This window comes from Odocoileus virginianus, chromosome 12 (genome assembly GCF_023699985.2).
Source record: "Odocoileus virginianus isolate 20LAN1187 ecotype Illinois chromosome 12, Ovbor_1.2, whole genome shotgun sequence".
Lineage (NCBI taxonomy): Eukaryota > Metazoa > Chordata > Mammalia > Artiodactyla > Cervidae > Odocoileus > Odocoileus virginianus.
In genome coordinates, this window is record NC_069685.1 from 7,543,348 (window position 1) to 7,568,489 (window position 25,142).

Consider the following 25,142-nt stretch of genomic DNA (forward strand, 5'->3'; position numbering starts at 1 on the left):
AAGAATGATACCCTTAAACGATCCAGTGGGGGTAGAGGAATAGAGTATATAAAACAAACAAACAAAAAAAAGAATGATACCCTTATGTTGATATTTTCTTCTTTATAATTAAATTCTCTTTTTATTTGGAATTTGTGGAAGTCAACTGAAAGAAGCAGACATTTTCTTGAGGTTTAAAGTAAGTCTTGCATTTATAGAGCAATGAAATTCAGGGTCAGAGAGGGTGGCCATCGTTCTGATATTCCTCTGATTGAGGGGTTCCCCAGAATGCAGGACTTTCATGCCATAGCTGGGGAAGTCTGGGGTGAACTGGGGTGGTTGGTCACCCTGGTACGGTTTACCAAAAGATACAATGAAGAAGCTGTTTGGAAGTGATGGTTTCAAACTGAATAAGGCCAAGTTGGTGAAGGATATTTGCAAATAGTTTATACTCTTTCTTTTCACTTAATCTGCATTTATTCTCAGCAGACCTGTGCTTTTGTAAGTGTGTAAGAGATCTGCTTTTGATACACTGGGAAGCTGGAGGCAAGCTTTCCATTTACTGACTCTGCATTCCTCTGTTTTTTGGAAGAGTTTGTATAGGATTGGTATTATTTCTTCCTTAAGTTTTTCACACAAATTAATCAGTGAAATAATCTAGGTCATTGAGCTCTGATATACACCAATGAGCTCTGGTAGTCTGTATCATTCGAAAAATGTGTCCATCTTATCTAAATTCTTACATTTATTGGCACAAGTTGTAAATCAACTATACGTCAGTAGAAGAGAATATAATACAGTATTATTAACAACAATCACCATTATATCCATAGAACTTATTTATCTTGTATCTAGAAATTTATATCTTTTCATCACCTACACCCATTTCTCCCAGCCCTGCCTTCCCATTTGTCCCATTCTTAGTTGTCTCTGGCAACTACCAATTTGATCTGTTTCTGTAACTTTGGTTTCTCTAGATTCCACATATAAGAAAGATTACACAGTATTTGTCTTTCTTTGTCTGACTTATTTCACTTAGCATAATACCCTCAAGGTCTGTCCCATGTTTTTGCAAATAGCAGGATTTTCTTCTTTTTTTATGGCTGAATAATAGTATTCAGCCATAAATCGTGTGTATGCGCGTGTACATACCACATTTTCTTTATCCATCAGTTGATGCTTAGGGATGTCTTCCATAGCTTGGCTGTTGTAAATAATTCTGTGACCAACATAGGATTACCTGTATCTCTTCAAGATCTTGTTTCATTTCCTTTGGACATATACTCAGAAGTGGGACTTCTGGATCATATGGTAGTTCTATTTTTAATTTTTTGAGTAAACTTCATACTGATTTCCATAATGACTGTAACAATTTACAATTCCACCAACAGTGTACAAGGGTCCCCTTTTCTCTCTAATCTTGCCAGCAGTTGTTATCTTTTATATTTTTCATAGTAGCCATTCTAACAGATACAAGGTGATATTTCACCATGGTTTTGATTTGCATTTTTCTGTTGATTAATGATATTGAGTATCTTCATATACCTGTCGGCCATCTGTATATCTTCTTTGGAAAAATGTGTTCATGATCTTTTGTCCATTTTAAGTTGGATTATTTTATTTTTGCTATTGAGCTGTATGAATTCCTTATATATATATCTGGATATTAACCTCTTAATAGATCCGTGGTTTGCAAATATTTTCTCCCATTTTGTAGGTTGCCTTTTCGTCTTATTGATTATTTATTTTGCTGTGCAGACGCTTTTTAGTTTGATATAGCTGTTACTGACTAGGGTTCTTGGCCTCCTTAATCAATAGAGGTTGATCAGAGGCCAGACAAAAAATTCAGGCAAAGCTTCCTTGGGGCCCCAGCGGTTGGGAGTAAGAACACGTTAACAGGTTCCTTGCTTGTCCACTCCCTGAGTGGGGCGAGCCTGATCTGCTGTGTCAAGGGGTGGCTTAGGGGTTCTGCCCACCCCTTAGGTGGTGTGGTGTGTGCAGGGGCCATGTGCAGGACCCTGCTTTTGCTCCTAACCCCTGGCCTTTGCTCCAGGCTTTCAAAACAGGCAATTGGTTTTTTGTTTGTTTGTTTCTCTTGTCCTGAATTCGCCCCAGCTGCACATGCACACAGTTATTTTTAGTTCCATGTAGTTTCTTCGTATTTTGTTGCAGGAAAAGAGGTACGTCTAGGTATAAGCACTGCAGCACTGCAGTAAACGGTCCCAGGTCCCAGCCTGGCCCAGCCACTTGCATCTTTTTGCTTTTGTTGCTTCTGCTTTAGATGTTACATACAAGCGATCAGTGCTGAGACCAATATCAAGCAGTTTTTCACCAAGTTTTCTAAGAGTTCTGTGGTTTCAGACTTACATTTAAGTCTTTAATCCATGTGGAATTAGTTTTTGTGAGAGGTGTGAAGGGACTGTATTACCCCCACTGAGTATTTTTGGTTCTTTGATCAAACATCACTAGACTGGTTTCAAGTCTTATGTTTAAGTCTTTAATACCTTTTAAGTTAATTTTTGTGAGAGGTATAAGATAGGGGTCCCATTTCATTCTTTTGCGTGTGGTTATCCAGTCTTCCCAGCACCATTATTGAAGGGACTATACTTTTCCCACTGAGTGTTCTTGGCTTTCCTGTCAAGTATTAGTTAACTGTATACGTGGGTTTTATTTCTGGGCTCTTTATTCTTTTCAATTAGTCTATATTCTTCTTGCTAATACCATACTGTTTTGACTATTGTAGCTTTGTAGTATAGTTTGAAATCAGGACATGTGATGCCTTCAGCTTTTTTCACTTTCAGGATTTCTTTGCTTACTCAGGGTCTTTTGTGGTTCCATGTATATTTTAATAATATTAATTGCTCCAGTCCTTGGACATGGGATATCCTTCTATTTGTGTCTTTTTCAGTTTCTTTCAGCAAAGTCTTGTAGTTTTCAGTGTGCAGATTTTCACCTCCTTGGTTAAGTTTATTTCTAAATATTTTACTGTTTTGATGCTATTGTAAATGGAATCATTTCCTTTATTTCCTTCTCAGATAGTTCATTGCTAGTGTATAGGAATACTACTGATTTTTGTATGTTAATTCTGTATCCTGCAACTTCACTGAATTTGTTGATTATATATAACAGCTTTTTTTATTTTTTGGTGGAGTTTTTAGGATTTTCTATATATAAAATTGTGTCATCTGCAAAGAGAGACAGTTTCACTTCTTCCTTTCCAATTCTGATGTATTTTATTTATTTTTCTTACCCATTGCTCTGGCTAGGACATCCAGTTCTATATTGAACTGGAAAGGTGAGAGTAGACACCCTTGTCTTGTTCCTGATCTTAGGGGAAAAGCTTTCAATCTTTCATCATTGAGTATGATGGTAGCTGTGGGCTTGTTATACAGCCTTTATTATGTTGAGATATGCTTCTACTATACTCCATTTGTTAAATTTTTTTTTTTTTTGGTGATGAATGGTGATTGTATTTTTTTAAATGCTTTTTCTGCATCTACTGAGATGATTATATAATATTTATCTTTTATTGTATTAATGTAGCATATCATATTTATTGATTTGCATATGTTAAACCATCCTTGCAGCCCAATAGTAAATCCCACTTTCTCACTTAATGTATGGCTGAATTTGACTTGCCAATATTTTGCTGAGAATTTTTGCATCTTTTTTATATTTATCAAGGATATTGGTCTGTGACTTCCTTGAAGTCTTCTTTTCCTCATCTGGCTTTGGTGTTAGTGTAATGATGGCCTTGTGAAATAAGTTTGTGAGTACTACCTCTTTTTCAATTTCTTGGAAGAGTTTGAGAAGAACTGGCATTAATTCTTTAAATGTTTGGTAGAATTCACCAGTGAAACCACCTGGTCCTTGGCTTTTTTGTTGTTGTTGATAGATTTTTGATTATTGGTTCAATTTCTTTACTTATTATTGTCTCTACAGAATTTTTATAATTCAGTTGGTAGGTTGTATGTTTCTAGAAATTCACCTATTTCTACTAGGCTATCCAATTTGTTGATGTCTAGATGTTTATCAGTTCAGTTCAGTCACTCAGTCGTGTCCAACTCTTTGTGACCCCATGGACTGCAGCACACAAGGCTTCCCTGTCCATCACCAACTCCCGGAGTTGACTCAAACTCATGTCCACTGAGTCAGTGAGGCCATCCAACCATCATATCCTCTGTTGTTCCCTTCTCCTCCCACCTTCAATGTTTCCCAGCGTCAGGGTATTTTCCAGTGAGTTAGTGCTTCACATCAGGTGGCCAAAGTATTGGAGTTTCAGCTTCTGCATCAGTCTTTCCAATGAATATTCAGGACTGATTTCCTTTAGGATGGAGTGGTTGGATCTCCTTGCTGTCCAAGTGACTCTTGAGAGTCTTCTCCAACACCACAGTTCAAAAGCATCAATTCTTTGGCACTCAGCCTTCTTTATGGTCCAACTTTCACATCCATACATGACTACTGGAAAAACCATAGCTTTGACTAGACTGACCTTTGTCAGTAAAGTAATGTCTCTGCTTTTTAATATGCTGTTTAGGTTGGTCATAGCTTTTCTTCCAATGAGCAAGCGTCTTTTAATTTCATGGCTGCAATCACCATCTGCAGTGATTTTGGAGCCCCCCAAAATAAAGTCTCTCACTGTTTCCCCATCTATTTGCCATGAAGTGATGGGACCTGATGTCATGATCTTAGTTTTCTGAATGTTGAGTTTTAAGCCAACTTTTAACTCTCCTCTTTCACTTTCATCAAAGCTCTTTAGTTCTTCCTGGCTTTCTGCCAAAAGTGTGGTGACATCTGCATATCTGAAGTTATTGATATTTCTCCAGGCAATCTTGATTCCAGCTTGTTCTTTATCCAGCCCAGCATTTCTCATGATGTACTCTGCATATAAGTTAAATAAGCAGGGTGACAATATACAGCCTTTCCTTTCCTGATTTGGAACCAGTCTGTTGTTCCATGTCCAGTTCTAATTGCTGCTTCCTGACCTGCATACAGATTTCTCAGGAGGCAGGTCAGGTGGTCTGTTATTCCCACCTCTTGAAGAATTTTCCACAGTTTGTTGTGATCCACACAGTCAAAGACTTTGGCATAGTCAATAAAGCAGAAGTAGATGTTTTTCAGGAATTCTCTTGCTTTTCCGATGATCCAACAGATGTTGGCAATTTGATCTCTGGTTCCTCTGCCTTTTCTAAATCCAGCTTGAATATCTGGAAGTTCATGGCTCATGTACTGTTAAAGCCTGGCTTGGAGAATTTTGAGCATCACTTTGCTAGTGTGTGAGATGAGTGCAATTGTGTGGTAGTCTGAGCATTCTTTGGCATTGCCTTTCTTTGGGATTGGAATGAAAACTGACCTTTTCCAGTCCTGTGGCCACTGCTGAGTGTCCCAAATTTTCTGGAATATTGAGTGGAGCATTTTCCCAGCACCATCTTTTAGGATTTGAAATAGCTCAGCTGAAATTCCATCACCTGTACTAGCTTTGTTTGTAGTGATGTTTCCTAAGGCCCACTTGACTTTGCATTCCAGGATATCTGACTCTAGGTGAGTGATCGCACCATCGTGATTATCTGGGTCATGAAGATCTTTGCTGTATAGTTTGTCTGTATATTCTTGCTACCTCTTCTTAATATCTTCTGCTTCTGTTAGGTCCATACCATTTCTGTTATCTAGATGCTTATAGTCGTATCTTATAACTATTATGTATAATTTTTTTATTTCTGAGGTATCCATTGTAATGCCTCCTCTTTCACTTATGATTTTATGTATTTGAGTTTTCTAACTTTTTTCTTAGTCTCGCTAAAATTTTGTCAATTTTGTTATCTTTTAAAGAAAACATCTTAGTTTCATTGATTTTTTTTCTATCTTTTCTGGTCTCTATTTCATTTATTTCTGCTCTAATCTTTATTATTTCCTTTCTTCTGCTAACTCTGGGTTTGAGTTGTTCTTCTTTGTCTAGTTTCTTGAGATTTAGAGTTTTTAATTAGAATATTTCTTTTTTTCCTGCTGTAGACATTTGCTGTTACAAAATTCCCACTTAGAACTGCTTTTGCAGCATCTTATGAGTTTTGCTATGGTGTTCCTATTTTTATTGTTAAAAAATTTTTAAAGTTTCCTTTTTAAAAATTAATTTTTATTGGAGTATAGTTGCTTTACAATGTTGTGATAGTTTCTGCTGCACAACAATGTGAATCAGCTATATGTATACATAGATCCCCTCTCTTTTGGATTTCTTTTCATTTAGGTTACCGCTGAGCACTGTGTAGTGTTTCCCTGTGCTAAAAAGTATGTTCTCATCAGTTACCTATTTTACATATAATAGCCAATAGAAGTCAGTCCCAAATTCCCTTTTACCACCCCCTTTCCCCTCTTGGTATCCATTTGTTCTCTATGTCCCTGTCTCTATATCTGCTTTGCAAATAAGTTCATTTGTATCCTTTTTCTAGATTTCACATATAAGCAACATTGTATAGTATTTGTTCTTCTCTTTCTGACTTACTTGACTCTGTATGAGAGTCTCTAGGTCTATCCACATCGCTGCAAATGGCACAGTTTCTTTTTATGGCTGAGTAATATTCCACTGTATATATGATTAATCTTCAAAATATACAAACAGCTCATGCAGTTCATTATCAAAAGATGAACAACCCAGAGCAGAGGAGGCCAGTGAGAGGTATCAGACTGGTGGTATGCAAGCGAACAGTTTCAGTGGTAAAAACTGCTGGGCTTGTTTGCAGAGCAAATCACTGGGAAACACAATGACTTGCGCATGGCTGCTCTTGGTGTCCTCTACTTTCCCTCCTTCTCCTAACTGTCTATACACATCTCAAGTCTGCTGGTCTGGGTGGGTTGAAACTGAAGCAGGACCTTTGTGCAGTGCCCTTAAAGTCTGGGGAAGCTCATCAGCCAGTCATCCTGCTTATCTTTTCCACTGACATTAACTCTTTCTGGAGGGGGATCTCCCTCTTGGTGGGTGCAGAGCAATACCAGCTTGGGGAATGGGGCGATGCAGGCAAAATGGAGCTGTCTTCTTTCCCTTTATGTGTGGCTATTCTCAGTTTTTGTTTGGTTGTGTTTTCTGTTTAGTTCTACTGTGCTGTTGAGGTTTCTTAAGTGGACTCTAGAGGTCTCCGAGAGCTGCTTTTTATTCATGGATAGTTGTCTAACTGTTGATCTTTGTTGGGGGATGGAGGCTGGGGTCTCTTTGCTCTCATTTTGGTGACATCACCTCCTGCTAGCACTTACCCCAGTTTTCTCAGTACCATCATTTCCCTGATGACCTGAAATAGTGCCTTTATTCTATAACAGATTCTTGGTGTGTTAGGACGTCTTTCTGGCATTTCTTTTCTGTTCAGTTGCTGTGTCTGCTTGGTTATGGCTTCAATATCTCATTTTTAATTATTATTACATTATTATATTCCATATAATATTTGTTTTATGATCCTTAGGGCTAGCCTTCCCCTTTTCTTCTTTATCAGAATTATCTTGTCTAATATCACATCTGGATTTAGAATCAGCTTGTCCAGCTTGTCTAATTAAAATAAAATGATTTGAAACTTTTAATGTGATTATGTTAAATTCTCAGGTATATCATCATCACAATATTGAATCTTGCTCTCAAAGAATATGACTTTCCAACTATTCAAGTCTTCTTCTAGGCTTTCACAGCATTTAAAGCATTTAATCATGTAGATCTTGAATACTGAAAAAACTGTACTTCTACCATAAAATGGCTTCTAGTTGGCTGTTGGTTTTATAAATGAACTACTAATTTCTGTATATTAATATCACATTTAGTCATTTTGCTGAATTCTCTTGTTCAAAGTAGCTTTTGAGTGAATTATTCTAGGTTCTCCAGATATGTGATCCTACTATACCCAAATGATTTAATCTCTTCCTTTCCAATTTGTGTACTTCATGTCTTTCCCTTTTTATTTATTTTTTTAATTGAAGGATAATTGCCTTACAGAATCGTCCCTTCTCTAACTGCTTTGGCTAATATGTGGAGAAAAATGTTGAATAATGGTGGGGATGATAGAGATCCTTGTTCTGTTTTTGTTTTTAATGTGACACTTAAGGTTCTTCATTAAGCATGGCACTAACTTTGGAGATGGATGAACAGACTTTACTTTCTTAAAAAAGTGTCTGCACCTTTTCATTTTATTAAGAGCTTAATTTTATAAAGAGCAGATGTCCAAGCATACAAACTATCCATTTTTTTTTTGAGAATGATGCTTAGATTAAATAATAAGGGACAAAATGGAAAATATTAATATAGTTGATTAGACTAAAATTAAAAACCTCTGTTCTTCAAAGGAAACTATAGTGGAATTAAAAGATAAACCACAAACTGGGAAAAAACATTTGCCATAGTGAAACTGCATGTAGAATATATAAAGTCATCCTACAAATTAATATTTTTCCCATGTGAACTCTATAAATTAATTAAAAAGTTTTATAAACCAAGAGAAAAATAGGCAAAAGACATAAACAGATGGATGCTGAGTTTTATCAAATGACTTTGTAGCAAAATTATAAATGATCCCTGATAATTTCTTTTTACCAAATATATATATTTATATAAGTTATATTATATATCAGTTCAGTTCAGTCACTCAGTCATGTCTGACTCTTTGTGACCCCCATGGACTGTAGCATGCCAGGCTTCCCTGTCCATCACCAACTCCCAGAGCTTACTCAAATTCATGTCCATTGAGTTGGTGATGCTATCCAACCATCATCCTCTGTCGTCCCCTTCTCCTCCCTCTTCAATCTTTCCCAGCATCAGGGTCTTTTCAAATAAGTCAGTTCTTTACATTAGGTGGCCAAAGTATTGAAGTTCCAGCTTCAGCATCAGTCCTTCCAATGTGTATTCATGACTGATTTCCTTTAGGACTGACTAGTTGGATCTCCTTGCAGTCCAAAGAACTCTCAAGAGTCTTCTCCAACACCACAGTTCAAAAGCATCAGTTCTTCAGTGCTCAGCTTTCTTTATAGTCCAACTCTCACATCCATACATGACCACTGGAAAAACCATAGCCTTGACTAGATGGACCTTTGTTGGCAAAGTAATGTCTCTGCTTTTTAATATGCTGTCTAGGATGGTCATAGCTTTTCTTCCAAGGAGCAAACATCTTTTAATTTCATGGCTGCAGTCACCATCTGCAGTGATTTTGGTATTTCCACTGTTTTCATTTTTCCCTGTCTATTTACCATGAAGTGATGGAACTGGATGCCATGATCTTACTTTGCTGAATGTTGAGTTTTAAGCCAACTTTTAGCTTTCCTCTTTCACTTTCATCAAGAAGCTCTTTAGTTCTTGGCTTTCTGCCATAAGGGTGGTGTCATCTGCATATCTGAGGTTATTGATATTTCTCCAGGCAAACTTGATTCCAGCTTGTGCTTCATCCAGCCCAGCATTTCTCATGATGTACTCTGCATGTAAGTTAAATAAGCAAGGTGACAATATACAGCCTTGACACACTCCTTTCCTGATTTGGAACCAGTCTGTTGTTCCATGCCCAGTTCTAACTGTTGCTTCTTGACCTGCATACAGATTTCTCAGGAGGCAGGTCAGGTGGTCTGTTATTCCCATCTCTTGAAGAATTTTCCACAGTTTGTTGTGATCCACACAGTCAAAGGCTTTGGCATAGTCAATAAAGCAGAAATAGATGTTTTTCTGGAACTCTCTTGCTCTTTTGATGATCCAGCGGATGTTGGCAATTTGATCTCTGGTTCCTCTGCCTTTTCTAAATCCAGCTTGAATATCTGGAAGTTCATGGCTCATGTACTGTTAAAGCCTGGCTTGGAGAATTTTGAGCATCACTTTGCTAGTGTGTGAGATGAGTGCAATTGTGTGGTAGTCTGAGCATTCTTTGGCATTGCCTTTCTTTGGGATTGGAATGAAAACTGACGTTTTCCAGTCCTGTGGCCACTGCTGAGTTTTCCAAATTTGCTGGCATATTGAGTGCAGCACTTCCCCAGCATCATCTTTTAGGATTTGCAGTAGCTCAGCTGGAATTCCATCACTTCCACTAGCTTTATTTGTAGTGATGCTTCCTAAGGTCCACTTGACTTTGCATTCCAGGATATCTGGCTCTAGGGGAGTGATCACACCATTGTGGTCTTCTGGGTCATGAAGATCTTTGTTGTATAGTTCTTCTGTGTATTCTTGCCACCCCTTCTTAATATCTTCTGCTTCTGTTAGGTCCATACCATTTCTGTCCTTTATTGTGCCCATTTTGCATGAAATGTTTCCTTGGTATCTCTAACTTTCTTGAAGAGATCTCTAGTCTTTCCCATTCTATTGCTTTCCTCTGTTTCTTTGCATTGATCACTGAGGAAGGCTTTCTTATCTCTCGTGCTATTCTTCAGAACTCTGCATTTAAATGGGTATATATGGGTATATAATGGGTATTTTATATATATACATATATATAAATTAAATGTATAAGACTAACTATATGTATTTTATTCCTAGAATAAATGTCACTCACTTATTTAATATAATTCAAGATTCTGTTTGCTACTTTAATTAACCAATATGTGTTTTGTATATTTTAATGTATCTTCATCAGAATTAGGTATTACTGCAGTGTTTTATTTATACCGCTTTTTGTTTATATAGTAGTTTAAGTAGCACTGGAATTATTTACCTTTAAAAATTTTGTTTCCTCTATGAAACAATCCGAATAAGGTACTTTTATAAATGGTTTGTGTGTGTGTGTGTGTGTGTGTGTGTTTGTGTGTGTAGCAGGGGGATGAGAGGGGGTGATAGTGAGTAAGTCTTTGATAGTGTTTTGTATTTCTTTTAACTTAATTTTTCTCTAAAACTGTTTTTAGGGTCAGTTTTGTAAATTATACTTTTTAAAAATTACCTGATTTCCACTACTGCTTTCCTCCTATGTCTTTGTTCTGCAAACAGGCTTCTTTCTTCTCCCTCTCAAGTAGAGAGAGGTACTTCTGACAGGGAATACTGCTGCATCCCTTCTGCTGACAGGGAAGCTCCTTGCAAGCTATACATTTTATCAGTTATATTCAACTGACACACAAACATTATACATGTGCTTTTAGCAACAGACTTAGAGCCTGCAATGGTACACAGCGTAAGGACTTATACTCTGTGATAACTTCATAGACAGTTTTTTCCATCTTTGAACACTGGGGTAAAAAATACGGTTACAAGTAAAATAATAGCTTTTCATTAGAATTCTTTAAAGTTCTTATCAATATTTCCCCCTGAAGTGCCTCAGGGAACCTTCTGGAAAATTCAAAGTTAGGTAGAGAAAGAAACATATCTGTTATCAAAAGCAGTTCAATATACAAGGAAAATGTTGTTCTCTTAACAGAGAGAAAACTAAATCCCAGCCTTGTACCAGCTTACTATTAATAACAAAATTCGTTCATCTAATTAAATTCAATCCAATTTTATTCAGTTTGACAACACACAGAATTCTTTTCTCAAAGTTCCTTTTTCACAAACTATCATCATTTTTTCTATCTATATTAATTTGTCCCATATTTTTCCTATCCAGAAACAACAAAATTTTCTCCTTTTATCCCTCAACAATAATATTTCCATTCTTTACACTTTTTCCTGCCAACAACACACATCCTACTTGGCTTATACACTGAAGTGTGTCCTTTATCATTTGTAGTAGCCTTAATTGCATATTATAATTTTTAACCTTTAAAAGACCTGAACAGAACCAAGTAATTGAACTGTTATATCAGCATGTTCTGATTGGCAAACTTAAGAACATATTCCATAACCACTAAAAAAATACATTTTTCTCATAGCACAATTTCTCTTTAATGTGGTGCAAGATGTGTGTTTAATAAACGCAAACATCTTTAGTTTTTCCTTTTTTCATAAGAAGACAATATCAGGTAAACCTAAACTTGTCTGGCAATCAAAGTTCCAGTATATTATCTTAAAAATGATTTAAACTTTGTAACTAAATCTCATCATTTAACTTAATTTAGCAAAACTCTAAAGTTTCAAATTATTAAAAATCTGTAAAACTACTTTATAATAGACATCCCTGAAACATATTTCCAAAATGTTCACCCAAAAGTTTTTATCCCATTTATGACAATATCTCACACATATATATCCAGAGATCTCATACTTTCATCTTAAAATTTAATCATAAATCAAATATTTCAATATAAAACTTACTAGTGTATAAATAACAATTGGAATTTTATAGACTTCAGTTTTAATTTTTCCTCCTTTTTCTTTTGTCTTGAAATTCTACTCATTAACTCAGGCAAAGTGCATTGTATTTGTATTTTAAGGACATGAGGAAAGTAAACTTCAAGTTTTCTCCTAGGTATATTTTTATACTCGCTGAAAAATGTGTTTTAATCAAGCTAGCTTTCTCTTGATTGCATTTGCAAAAAGAACTCATTTTGGAGTTTCAAAAGTTTCATCTTGATCAGTTTTTTCCAGAGTTTAAAGAGTACAGTTGCCATACAGTGTTAGAAAATTATCTTTTTCTTAGTCATAGGTTCAATAGATAAATTTTTTCTAATAAATTGAATTTGAATTTCCCATTTTGCAAAAGGCAACAAGAATACCAGTCTCAAAAATGGAATACACACTCACATACCAGAAGACAGAGCTGCCACAAATTCACTGGTAGGGTGACTGAAATGGTGTCCCAAATAAACTCTTCCCCAACACAAATGATCCTGAACGATAAACACACATCAGGATCAATTGGCAAAACGCCCACACGACTCTCTCTGCTCACAAAAGGTCCTCAAGAGCAGACTGACATCAGAATCATTTGGCAAAATGCGCAAATAGAACTTCGTGCTCAAAAGAGAAGTTTGCCCAGCAGCACACCAGTGGACTTACTTGGTCTCGGAGTTCATCAGCTTGTCCAGGTCCATTTTCCCATTCCACTGACGAAAAGCATAAGTTGACAACCAGTGCCGCGCAGGAGGGACACGGGGAGGATCCCTGAAACAAATGGCTTCAGCAACTGCTAGGAATGTTCCCCCCAAATCTTCCTCCCGGGGCCAGCTAGCCAGCAGCAGCGGCCCCATCGGAGCCATCCCGGCACGTCGTCACGGCCGACGGCTACGCTTGGGAAATCCCCTGGAAGCTAGATATCGCGAGAGCACAGCCTTATTTGGATGCAAAACACTTTCTCGCCCCTCAAAAACCAGTAAGGTTGGAGGAAAGGTAAGTTCGCTTTATTTCAGGGGCCAGGAATCTGGGAGTGGTGAGGGGAAGTTTGTTTCCATTTCTTTGAGGCCGCGCGTGTATGTGTGCTATCTCTTCAGTCGTGTCTGACTCTTTGCGACCCTGTGGACTGTAGCTTTCCAGGCTCCTCTGTTCATGGGATTCTCCAGGCGAGAATAATGGAGTGGGCGGCCATGCCCTCCTCCAGGGGATCTTCCTGACCGAGGGATTGAACCTGTTGCCTCCTGCAACTCCTGCGTTGCAGGCTGGTTCTTTACCTCTGAAGCACTAGGGAAGTCCTTCTCTGAGGCCAGTTCTCGGAACTGTGGCAGCTTTCCTCAGGGCTTCAGTCTGGTCATCAAGCAGTTAACATCTCCCACCTGGGCGGGGGCTCCAGTGTCTACAATGCGGCTCACAGGAGATGACTCAGAATGTTATCTAGAGCCCCTGAGGAGGGACTAAGGTCCTTGACTGTGCTTAAAGACTAAACTATTATTATTTGCTCTTCTTTGTTTTTGCATTTTATCGCTTCACTGATTAAACTTTTTCTTTGGCTAAAGTTTAAGTAAATGTTAGTCACTCAGTCATGTCCTACTCTTAGCAAACCCATGGACTGAAGCCTGCCAGGCTCCTCTGCCCTTGGGATTTTCTAGGCAAGAATACTGGCGTGGCTGAAGCTTGTACATGGGCAAAAAGCAGGCTGAAGACATGGGGTGCAAGGACCGTAGAGTCCTGCTCCATGTCAATACTAAGTGATGTAAGACACTAAGACAAATGTTACATGCTATTGCTTGTATGTGGAATCTAAAAAACATGATACAAGTGAACTTATATACAAAGCAGAAATAAACTCACAGACATAGAAAACAAGCTTATGTTTACCAAAAGAGAGAGGAAGGGAAGGATAAATTAGGAGGCTGGGATTAGCAGATACACACTACTATATATAAAATAGATAACCAACAAGGACCTACTGTATAGCCCAGAAAGCAATACTCAATCTTTTGTAATAACCTATAAGGGAGAAGAATCTAAAAAGATACATATATATGTATACACACATATGTTCATATATATAGATATATATATACACATATGTTCACATATATATACAGGTGTATATATATACACATACGTTCATATATATATACACACACACATATGTTCATATATATATATATATATATACACACACACACAGATGTATGTATGTGTATAAACTGAATCACTTTGCTGTCCACCTGCAACAAACACAATATTGTAAATAAACTATTTTCAATAAACGTCTATGTTCTCAGTCATGTTGAACTTTCTTAGAATGATATGGCTTGCATTGTACATTCTCAACATATACTTATAAAGTAGCCTTTCAAGCACTGGCACACATCTTGCTTTGGTTATTGAGTATTACAGAAGGAGTCTTGGTGAATATAAGGGGAAGAGTCAGCAATGGGCAGCTATGGAGACTAGGGTGGGTGGGATTAGAATTAATCCAGGGTCTGACATAGGGGGGTAAGGCAAAGAAACAATGAGACTGGAGTTAAGAAATGGAACAAGTGTCTCTGGGATGGAACATAGCTCTCAGGGAATCTGCCCCAAGTATAAATCACTAGTCCCTGGATTCAGCTCTATACTTGGCTAGTCAGTAGCTTTCATCATGAGAAAGTTACTTCACTTCTGAGTCTTGCTTTCTGTGCCTTAAGATGAGAAAAATGATGCCCCCTTTTCCTGGAGTTATTGTGAATATTAGAAGAGATGAACACAGATAACATATGCCAAATTATCAATCAAAAAGGTGCTTAGCACATAGAAAGCCCTTGACAAATGCTGATTAAAAAAAAAAAAAGCTTATTTATTTGGCAGTGCTGGGTCTTAGTTGCAGCATGTGAACTCTTAGTTATGGCATGTGACATATTTGGTTCCCTGACCAGGGATTGAACCCATGCCCCTTGCAATGGGAGCAGAGTCTTAGCTACCAGACCACTAGGGAAGACCCTTGACAAATGCTAATTTTCTTTCTTATCTATAATGTTACTTTCTCATCCTCCCCAATGCCTAGGAGTTGATGAAGGAAGATCTCTCAATGCACAGTTTGATTGTTTTCCCATTTACCTTTTCAATATGGCCCCACAATGGCTTTCATTCTAGTAGAAACCAAACTGTGTTTATGTGGACCCAAGAAATTATAGGAGTGAATGTTCAGAAGGTTCCTGGTACTGTTCTAGAACATAGTAGGATTTGGTAAGAGGCACCTATCATCATTTCACAGGTCCTCAGCCTCACTGAATTGTTGAGATGCACTTGAGTTGCCTGGAACCTGTGATCTCCATATGGGCCACTTTAGGTAAATGAGTACTTTCTCTGGTTCCTACCATCACCCTCAATTTTCTTGCTAGTGCATCTTTACTTCTACTGCCTTCATAAGACCTAACTATTTCTTTTAGCTTTTAACAAATATAATTCCCTTGATTTTTAACCTCATTTCCTTCCTCTTCATTAGACTAAATTTAACTCATCCTTTTAATCTCAGATTACCTGTCAAGTAATCAGGAAAACTTCCCTGATCCCCTTGGACCAGGCTAGGCCTGCTGTTGTATGGTGTGTTAGCACTCTGCCCTTCTTTTTGCTAGTATTTATTACAAGTATAATTAAAGAGATTATTTGTATATGCAGTAAACTCCATGTCTTGTTCTCTGCTTTATTTTTAGTACCTTGTACAGTTCTTGGAGAGGAGATCAGTAAATACTCAATGATTGAGTGCACATGCTAATAAATGGACCAGCCTCAGAAATAATCAATGAATGCATTAAGTGGACCTTTGTTTAAGTTTAAAATTTAGCTTTAAAAATAAAACTTGACTTTAGTTAAAACCCCAAAGATTTTGGGCCCTTTCCCGTGTGTGGTGCTGCTTATGGTGACCCTGTTCTCATGGTGGGTTGTTGTGGTACAACTTATTGCTTATTTTAATGAATGGAAAAATGATTGGGGTGAGTTTCCCTTGTATTTCTACCTTACTCAATTTGAACAATTTTTTTTTTTGCACTCATTTAAAATGATATCAAGTTCATTAGAAAGTTCTAATTTATAGTTTATAAGTTTATAGTTTATGCAACTCAGCTAACTTTATTGAGTAACTGTTCTGAGTCAGCGGTCCTCAAGCCTTAGGGCACTTCTGAATCACCTGGCAGGCTTGTTGAAACCAAGATTGCTTATAATTGGGGACATCAACATCTTACTCTCGACAACTGATAGAATTACTAGGTAGGACCTTATGAAGAATATAGAACTGAACAACACCATTAAACAATAAGAACTAATAGACATTTGTAGAACATTCCATCCAACAAAAGCAGAACATACATTCTTTTCAAGTACCATGGAACATTCACCAAGATAGATCCTATCCTGAGTCATGAAACGTTAAATTATTTAAGAAGAAACCACATAGAGTGTGCTCTCTGACCACATTACACTGTAGCTAGAAATCACCAACAGAAAGGCAACAGGAAAATCTATAAGCACCTAGAAATGAAACAACACACTTACAAATAATCCCTGGGTCAGAGAGGAAATCTCAAAGGAAATTTAAAAATACATAAAACTGAGTGAAAGTGAAAGCATAGAATATCAAAATTTGTGGGATGCAGCTAACACCGGATTGAAAGGACTCAAGACTTGCATTAGAGAAGAGGAAAGATCTCAAATCAGTAATTCAGGTTTTTACCTCAAGAAATTAGAATGATGACATAAAAATAAATGCCAAGCAAACAGAGGAATGGATAGCACATGTCAAGGTAGCAGAGATCAGTGGAATTCAAAATAGGAAAACATTAAAGAAAATTAATGAAGTGAAAAGCTGGTTCTTTGGGGGAAAAAAATCAATAAAATTAATAAACTTCTAGTAAGACTAAAATCTTATCTTACTTTTGAAATCTTTTTATCTTACCTTTAGTAAGATAAAAATAGAGAAGAAATCACCAATATCTTTAATGACAAGGAATATAATTTATAGATCCTTCAGTCATTAAAAGGATAATAAAGGACCACTATGAACAACATTACACTCATAATTAGACAACTTAGAAGAATTGAACAACTCCCTCAAAAAACCACAATCTGCTAAAATACAACTAAAATAAAATAGATAACCTGAATAGGCTTTTAATAATCAAAGAAAATGAATTTATTATTTAAAAACTCTTAAAAATTAAATATTCAGGCCCAGATGACTTTATTGGAGAAACTTATCAAACATTCAAGAATTAACAAAAATTTTACATGATCTCTTCTAGAAAATATAAGAAAAGGGAACCTGTCCCAACTACCTAACTGTTTTTATGAGGGCAGTATTACTCCGATATCAAAAACTAGACAAATATCTTCAAAAAGGAAATGATAGGCTGATAAGTCTCATAAACTTAAGTATGAATATCCTCAAGAAAATTTTAGCAAATCAAGTACAACAGTGTATAAAAGGCATAATATATCACATATAAGTGGGATTTATTCCAGGTATACAGGATGGTTCAACATCTGAAACTCTGTAAAACACCATATTAACTGGCTCAGGAAGAAAAATCACATGATTATACCAATGTACAAGAAAAGCATTAGGCAAAATTCAACTGTCATTCATAATAAAACTTGCAGTACACTAGGAATACAGGAGAATTTCCTTAAACATAAAAAGCATCGATAAAAAACTTAGAGCTAACATTGTACTTAATGATAAAAGATTAAATGCTTTCCTCTGAGATCAGGAAACAAGCTAAGGATGTCTGCTCTCACTATTCTAATTAATATAGTACCTGAAGTCCCAGTCAGTGAAATAAAATGAGGCATGAGAAAGAAAAAATACATACAGATTAGAAAGGAAGAAATAAAACTGTGTCTATTTGCAGATGACATGATTGTCTATGTAGAAAATCCCACAGGATCTGAGACAGATGAAGAAAAACCGACCCCAAACTCCTAGTACTAATAAGTGAGTTTAGTAAGAGCACAGAAAACAACATCAGCACGTAAAAATCAGTAGCTTCTCTATATACTGACAACAGAAAGTGGAAACCAAGATTAGAAAACAATACCACGAGTGTGTCTGTGGCCGATTCATGTTCAATTCAGTCGCTCAGTCGTGTCCGACTCTTTGTGACCCCATGGACTGCAGTACGCCCAGGCCTCCCTGTCCATCACCAACTCCCGGGGTTTACACAAACTCATGTCCATCGAGTCGGTGATGCCATCCAACCATCTCATCCTCTGTCGTCCCCTTCTCCTCCTGCCTTCAATCTTTCCCAGCATCAGGGTCTTTTCAAATGAGTCAGTTCTTTGCATCAGGTGGCCAAAGTATTGAAGTTTCAGCTTCAACATCAGTCCTTCCAATGAATATTCAGGACTGATTTCCTTTAGGATTGATCGGTTTGATCTCCTTGCAGGCCAAGGGACTCTCAAGAGTCTTCTCTAACACCACAGTTCAAAAGCATCAATTCTTTGGCACTCAGCTTTCTTTATAGTCCAACTCTCACATCCATACATGACCACTGGAAAAACCATAGCCTTGACTAGATGGACCTTTGTTGGCAAAGTAATGTCTCTGCTTTATAATCTGCTGTCTAGGTTGGTCATAACTTTCCTTCCAAGGAGTAAGCATCTTTTAATTTCATGGCTGCAATCACCATCTGCAGTGATTTTGGAGCCCCTGAAAAAAAAGTCTCTCACTGTTTTCACTGTTTCCCCATCTATTTGCCATGAAGTGATGGGATCAGATGCCATGATATTAGTTTTCATGTTGATGTATGGCAAAAAACCATCACAATATTGTAAGGTAATTATCCTCTAATTAAAATAAATACATTAATTTAAAAAAACAGGACTGTTTCATTTACACCAAAAATTTTTAAAGATTTAGTTATAAATCTAACACAACATGTACAGGATTGGTGTGAAGGATGTGATAAAATGCTGATGAAATAAATCAAAGAAGACCTAAGTATTTGAAAAACATACTATATTGATGTACTGGAAGACTCAATAGAGTAAAAATGCCAATGCCCTCTAAATCAAATACTTTTTAACCCAGTTCCTATCAATCCAAGCAAGGTTTTTTTGGTAGACATAAACAAGCTTATTCTAAAATTCAAATGGAAAGATAAAGGTTCTAAACTGAACAAAATTGTTTTGAAAAATAAGAATAAAGTGGGAGGAAACATTCTTCTTGATGTTCAGGCTTATAACTACAGTGTGGATAGATGCATATAAGTCAATGAAACACAATAGTTAACCCAGAAATAGATCCACACAAGTATGACTGGTTAATTTTTGACAAAGGAGCAAAGAGCAATCTAATGGAAGAGTGATAGTTTTTTTCAATAAGTGGTGCTGGAACAATTGAATATCCATAGGCAAAGAAGAAAATCCCCAAAGCAGCATGTCCTCACATTTTATACAGAAATGAATTAAAAATGGATTATGAACTTAAATGTAAAACATAAAACTATAAAAATTCTAGAAAAAACAGGACAGTCTTTGGGACCTAGGATTAGGGAAAGCGTTCTTGACACTAAAAGCATGACCCATAAAAGGAAAAATTAATAAATTGAACTTCATTACATAGTGTTCTTGTTACATATACATTTAACAGTGGTTGTAAAGAGCCTATTACTTTTCCTCAATAAATGATAGTTATTATTATTATTGACCTAGCATAGTTATTCAGCTTGATGCATAATACAGAGATATTTTACCTTAGTTAGTATTGTTACTGTTTAGTTTTTTGGTCATGTCTGTCTCTTTGTGACCCCATGGATTACAGCACACTGGGCCTCCCTGTCCTTCACCATCTCCTGGAGCTTGCTAAAACTCATGTCCATTGACTCAGTGATGCTATCCAACCATCTCATCCTCTGTTATCACCTTCTCCTCCTGCCCTCAATCTTTCCCAACATCAGGTCTTTTCTAATGTCAGATCTTTGCATCAGGTGGCCAAATATTGGAGCTTCAGCTTCAGCATCAGTCCTTCCAGTGAATATTCAGGACTTATTTCCTTTAGGATTGACTCGTTTGATCTCCTTGCAGTCCAAGGGACTCTCGAGAGTCTTCTCCAACACCACAGTTCAAAAGCATCAACTCTTTGGCACTCAGCCTTCTTTATGGTCCAGCTCTCACATCCATACATGACTACTGGAAAAACCATAGCCTTGACTAAACAGACCTTTGTTGGCAAAGTAATGTCTCTGCTTTTTAATGTGCTGTCTAGGTTGGTCATAGCTTTTCTTCCAAGGAGTAAGTATCTTTTAATTTCATGGCTGTAGTCACTATCTGCAGTGATTTTGGAGCCCCCCAAAGTAAAGGCTCTTACTGTTTCCACTGTTTCCCCATCTATTTGCCATGAAGTGATGGGACCAGATGCCATGATCTTAGTTTTTTAAATGTTGAGTTTTAAGCCAACTTTTCACTCTGCTCTTTCACTTTCATCAAGAGTCTCTTTAGTTCCTCTTTGCTCTCTGCCGTAAGGGTGCATATCTGAGGTTATTGATATTTCTCCGAGCAATCTTGATTCTAGCCTGTGCTTCATCCAGCCTGGCATTTTGCATGATGTACTCTGCATATAAGTTAAATAAGCAGGTGTAATTAGTTGGTATAGTAATATACATTATACCAGCTAATTATACAAATTGGGTATAATTAGTTGATATAATAATATATAATTAGGTGTAATTAATTGGTATGATAATAATATACATATTTCTTGAAACAATTGAGACATAAAGCGTTCATGCTTGAAAATTTCATATATAGTTCATTAAACTGGCCCAACTGCTAAAACAGCATACTGTATACTTAAATATTTTAACAATAGAAAATGTTTCATTTAATCTAAAACATGAAAATTTCTTGTATTAATAGGTAATAATAATGACCTAAACTTACACAATACTTTTCTCCTATTTCTCCAAAGACATTTCTATTGATGTTTGCTTACTAAATTTTGCCAATGTAATATTGTGATAAGTGACTTCTAGATAGGTAAGACAACTTTCCAGACTCTCTTTTCCCTAATAGCCTTTGGTTCTTTATTGTCCCATATCTGCTTGTAAAGCTGAGGTTTTCAACCTCAGGTAGGGATCGCTTTGGGAGCTTTCAGAAATCCTGATGCCCAGGTCATGCCCTGATTATCAGAATCTCTGAGGGTGAAAACCAGGCTGCAGAATCTCAGGTGATTCCAATGTAACCAAATCTGTAAAGTGATGAAGTGAAGTTTAACAGTATGACTTTCAGAGCAACAGTCAGGTTAGAACATAAAATGGATGGGTTCAAACTAGAAGGGAGTATGGGTAAGCAATTAATGCTCCATCTTCCAGTGATTGGGTATCAATCAGTCATCAATCCATACATATTTACTGAGAGCCTATTATCTGCAAGCAGTATACACAAAAATTATAAGACAAATGCAAACTATTAATACAGACTAAGACTCCAGCATATAAAAAAGAAATGAATAATATATACTGGGGCAAAATGACAGCAAAGTATAGTGTAAGATATCAAAATGTGAAGATTCCAAGGTAGGCTGGTGGAATGAATTAGTTTCTAGGCACTTATTTCTTGGATATGTGTCTTCAAAGGTTATGAGCACTCAGCTCTCTCTCTACTCCTCTGCTCTGCTACAAAGACCCTCATAATCAGCAAGCTTTCCCTCTGCATTTGTTATTACGCAGATCACCTGTTCTTGAAGACTTTCATGCGATTCGTGCCTGTTTCTGGTTCTCTATGCACTCTCAGCTTCCAAACCTTTTCATGGCTTTTCAGTTTACTAGACTCAGGTTATCACAGTGTTGACTTTTCTTCTGAAGTGCAATATGGGCTTTAGAGCATCCCAACATTATCAGCCATCTGCTATTAAAGAGATAAGTTACCTGGAGAATGCTCTTGGCCTTGGGCAATGTAAGAGACTGTGTAGAGAAAGAATAATCTTTTCAATAAATGGTGTTGGGAAAACTGGACAGCTACATTCAAAAGAGTGAAACTGGACCATTTTATGCATTCACAAAAATTAACTAAAAATGGATTCAAGACTTGACTGTAAGACCTGAAACCATAAAACCACTAGAAGAAAACATAGGTAGTAAGCTTCTTGACGTTAGTCCTGGATTGAAGTTTTGAACCTGACTTCTAAAGCAAAGGCAAGAATAAACAATTGGGACTACAGCAAATTAAAAAAACGTTTGCACAGAAAAAAAAAATACAAAATCAACAAAATGAAAAGACAACAGATGGAATGGGAGAAAATATTTTCAAATCATATATCTGAGAAAGGGCTAATATTCAAAGCATATAAAGAGTTCAAACAACTCAGTAGCATAGAAACCAAATGACTCAATATAAAAATGAGCAGAAGATCTAAACAGATATTTTTCTGAAGAAGACATTCAGACATGAGGAGATGTTTAGCATTAGTAATTATCATAATGCAAATCAAAACCACACTGAGATATCACCTTACATCCTATTAGGATGACTAAACTTACACAATACTTTTCTCACATTATTAAAATGTGAGAAATAACACATTTTACTCACATTATTAAAATGAGAAATAAGTTTTGGAGAGGATGTGGAGAAAAGGGAACCCTTGTATACTGTTGGTGACAATGCTAACTGGTACAGTTACTATGGAAAACAATATAGAGTTTTCTCAGAAAAATTAAATATAGAACTACTTTATGATCCAGCTATCCCACTTCTGGGTATTTATCTGAATAAAATGGAACACTAATTGAAAAACAAAGGAGTACATCAAGGCTGTATATTGTCACCCTGCTTATTTAACTTCTATGCAGAGTACATCATGTGAAATGCTGGGCTGGAGGAAGCACAAGCTGAAATCAAGATTGCCAGGAGAAATATCAATAACCACACATAGGAAGATGACACCACCCTTATGGCAAAAAGTGAGGAACCAAAGAGCCTCTTGATGAAAGTAAAAGAGGAGAGTGAAAAAGTTTGCTTAAAGCTCAACATTCAGAAAACTAAGATCATGGCGTCTGGTTCCATCACTTCATGGCAAATAGATGGGGAAACAGTGGAAACAATGGCTGACTTTATTTTTCTGGGCTCCAAAATCACTGCAGATGGTGATTGCAGCCATGAAATTAAAAGATGCTTACTCCTTGGAAGGAAAGTTATGACCAACCTAGACAGCATATTAAAAAACAGAGACATTACTTTGCCAACAAAGGTCTGTCTACTCAAGGCTATGGTTTTTCCAGTGGCCATGTATGGTTGTGAGAGTTGGACTATAAAGAAAGCTGAGCTCCGAGGAATTGATGCTTTTGAACTGTGGTGTTGGAGAAGACTCTTGAGAGTCCCTTGGACTGCAAGGAGATCCAATCAGTCCATCCTAAAGGAGATCAGTCCTGGGTGTTCATTGTAAGGACTGATGTTGAAGCTGAAACTCCAATACTTTGGCCACCTGATGCGAAGAGTTGACTCATTGGAAAAGACCATGATGCTGGGAAAGATTGAGGGTGGGAGGAGAAATGGATGACAGAGGGTGAGATGGCTGGATGGCATCACTGACTTGATGGACATGAGTTTAAGTAAACTCTGGGCATTGGTGATAGACAGGGAGGCCTGGCGTGCTGTGGTTCATGGGGTTGCAAAGAGCTGGATATGACTGAACAACTGAACTGAACTGATCTGAACTGAAGAACAGTAGTTGAAAAAGTATATGCATCCTGATATTCATAGTAGTATTATTTACAAAGGTCAAGATATGGAAATCACTATATATATATAATATTCCTCAACTATGAAAAAGAAGTAAATCTTGCTGTTTCAACAACTTGAGGATCCTGAGGATATTATACAAAGTGAAATGTCAGGCAAAGAGAAGCAAATATCTTACAATTTCATTTATATGTGGAATATAAAAACAAAACAAATGAATAAACCAAACAAACATAGATGTGGAAAACAGATTGATGGTTCTCAGAGGGGAAGGGAGTAGGGTGTTGAGTGAATGGGTAAAGGGGATTAATCATTATGGAAGGTGGGCGATGATAACTAGACTTGTTGTGTTGATCACTTTATAGTGAATACAAAGATTGAACTATTATGTTGTACATGTGAAACCAATATGAGAGTCTATACCAACTTTACCTCAAGAAAAGATACTATGTAAAAAACTCACTGTGTTAGTTACTAGAGCTTATTTCCCTGTCAGTATGACACACAACTGTAAGTGTGGGTCATGTTATAAGCCAATTGCAGTGGGAACACAACCAATGAATTTTGTGTAAATATCACTAAAGTTATGTGAACAGTACATTACTCTTGAACCCTTGTCTGGTCTTTCTGAGTGGGCCTTTCAGAGTTGGCTTTTAGTGGAGATAAGATTGATTCCCTGTCACTGTAAGGATTTGTAGTATTAGGGCATATAATAGGAGCATGATAGATGCTGGTTGAATTAATTGAATTCTCTACTCTTAGAGAAAGTCTGTCATTGAAAGAGAATATAGTTAATTCTCATAAGACAAGAAGTATTGCTTGCAAGTTCTTATTGACATATTTGAGCAGAGTGGATTCAAATACCTACTTGCTGAGATATAGTTAGTGATCTATATTATTTTATTTCATTTTCCCATGCAGGTTACCAGGGCTGATTCTACGCAGAATTCTGAATTCAGAAAACTCAGAAAACTCTGTCTTCATTCTCCCCTTTGTGGATTGATATTTGTCGCTTAGAGCCCACTGGACCATCCTCCTCTCCTTAGCTTGCAAGTATACATGTGTTCAGGTCTCAAGCCCCATCGTCCCTGGGCGATTCTTGCTACTTCCTCAAAATTGACTAGGAAGGTAAATAGTAGAGAAATCACTTATTTAATAAAACCAAATCTAGGGTAATGTGTTCTCTGGAAAAGATTAAACCCCCCCGCCCTCTTTCCTTCCTTTTGCATCTCATTAATTGCCT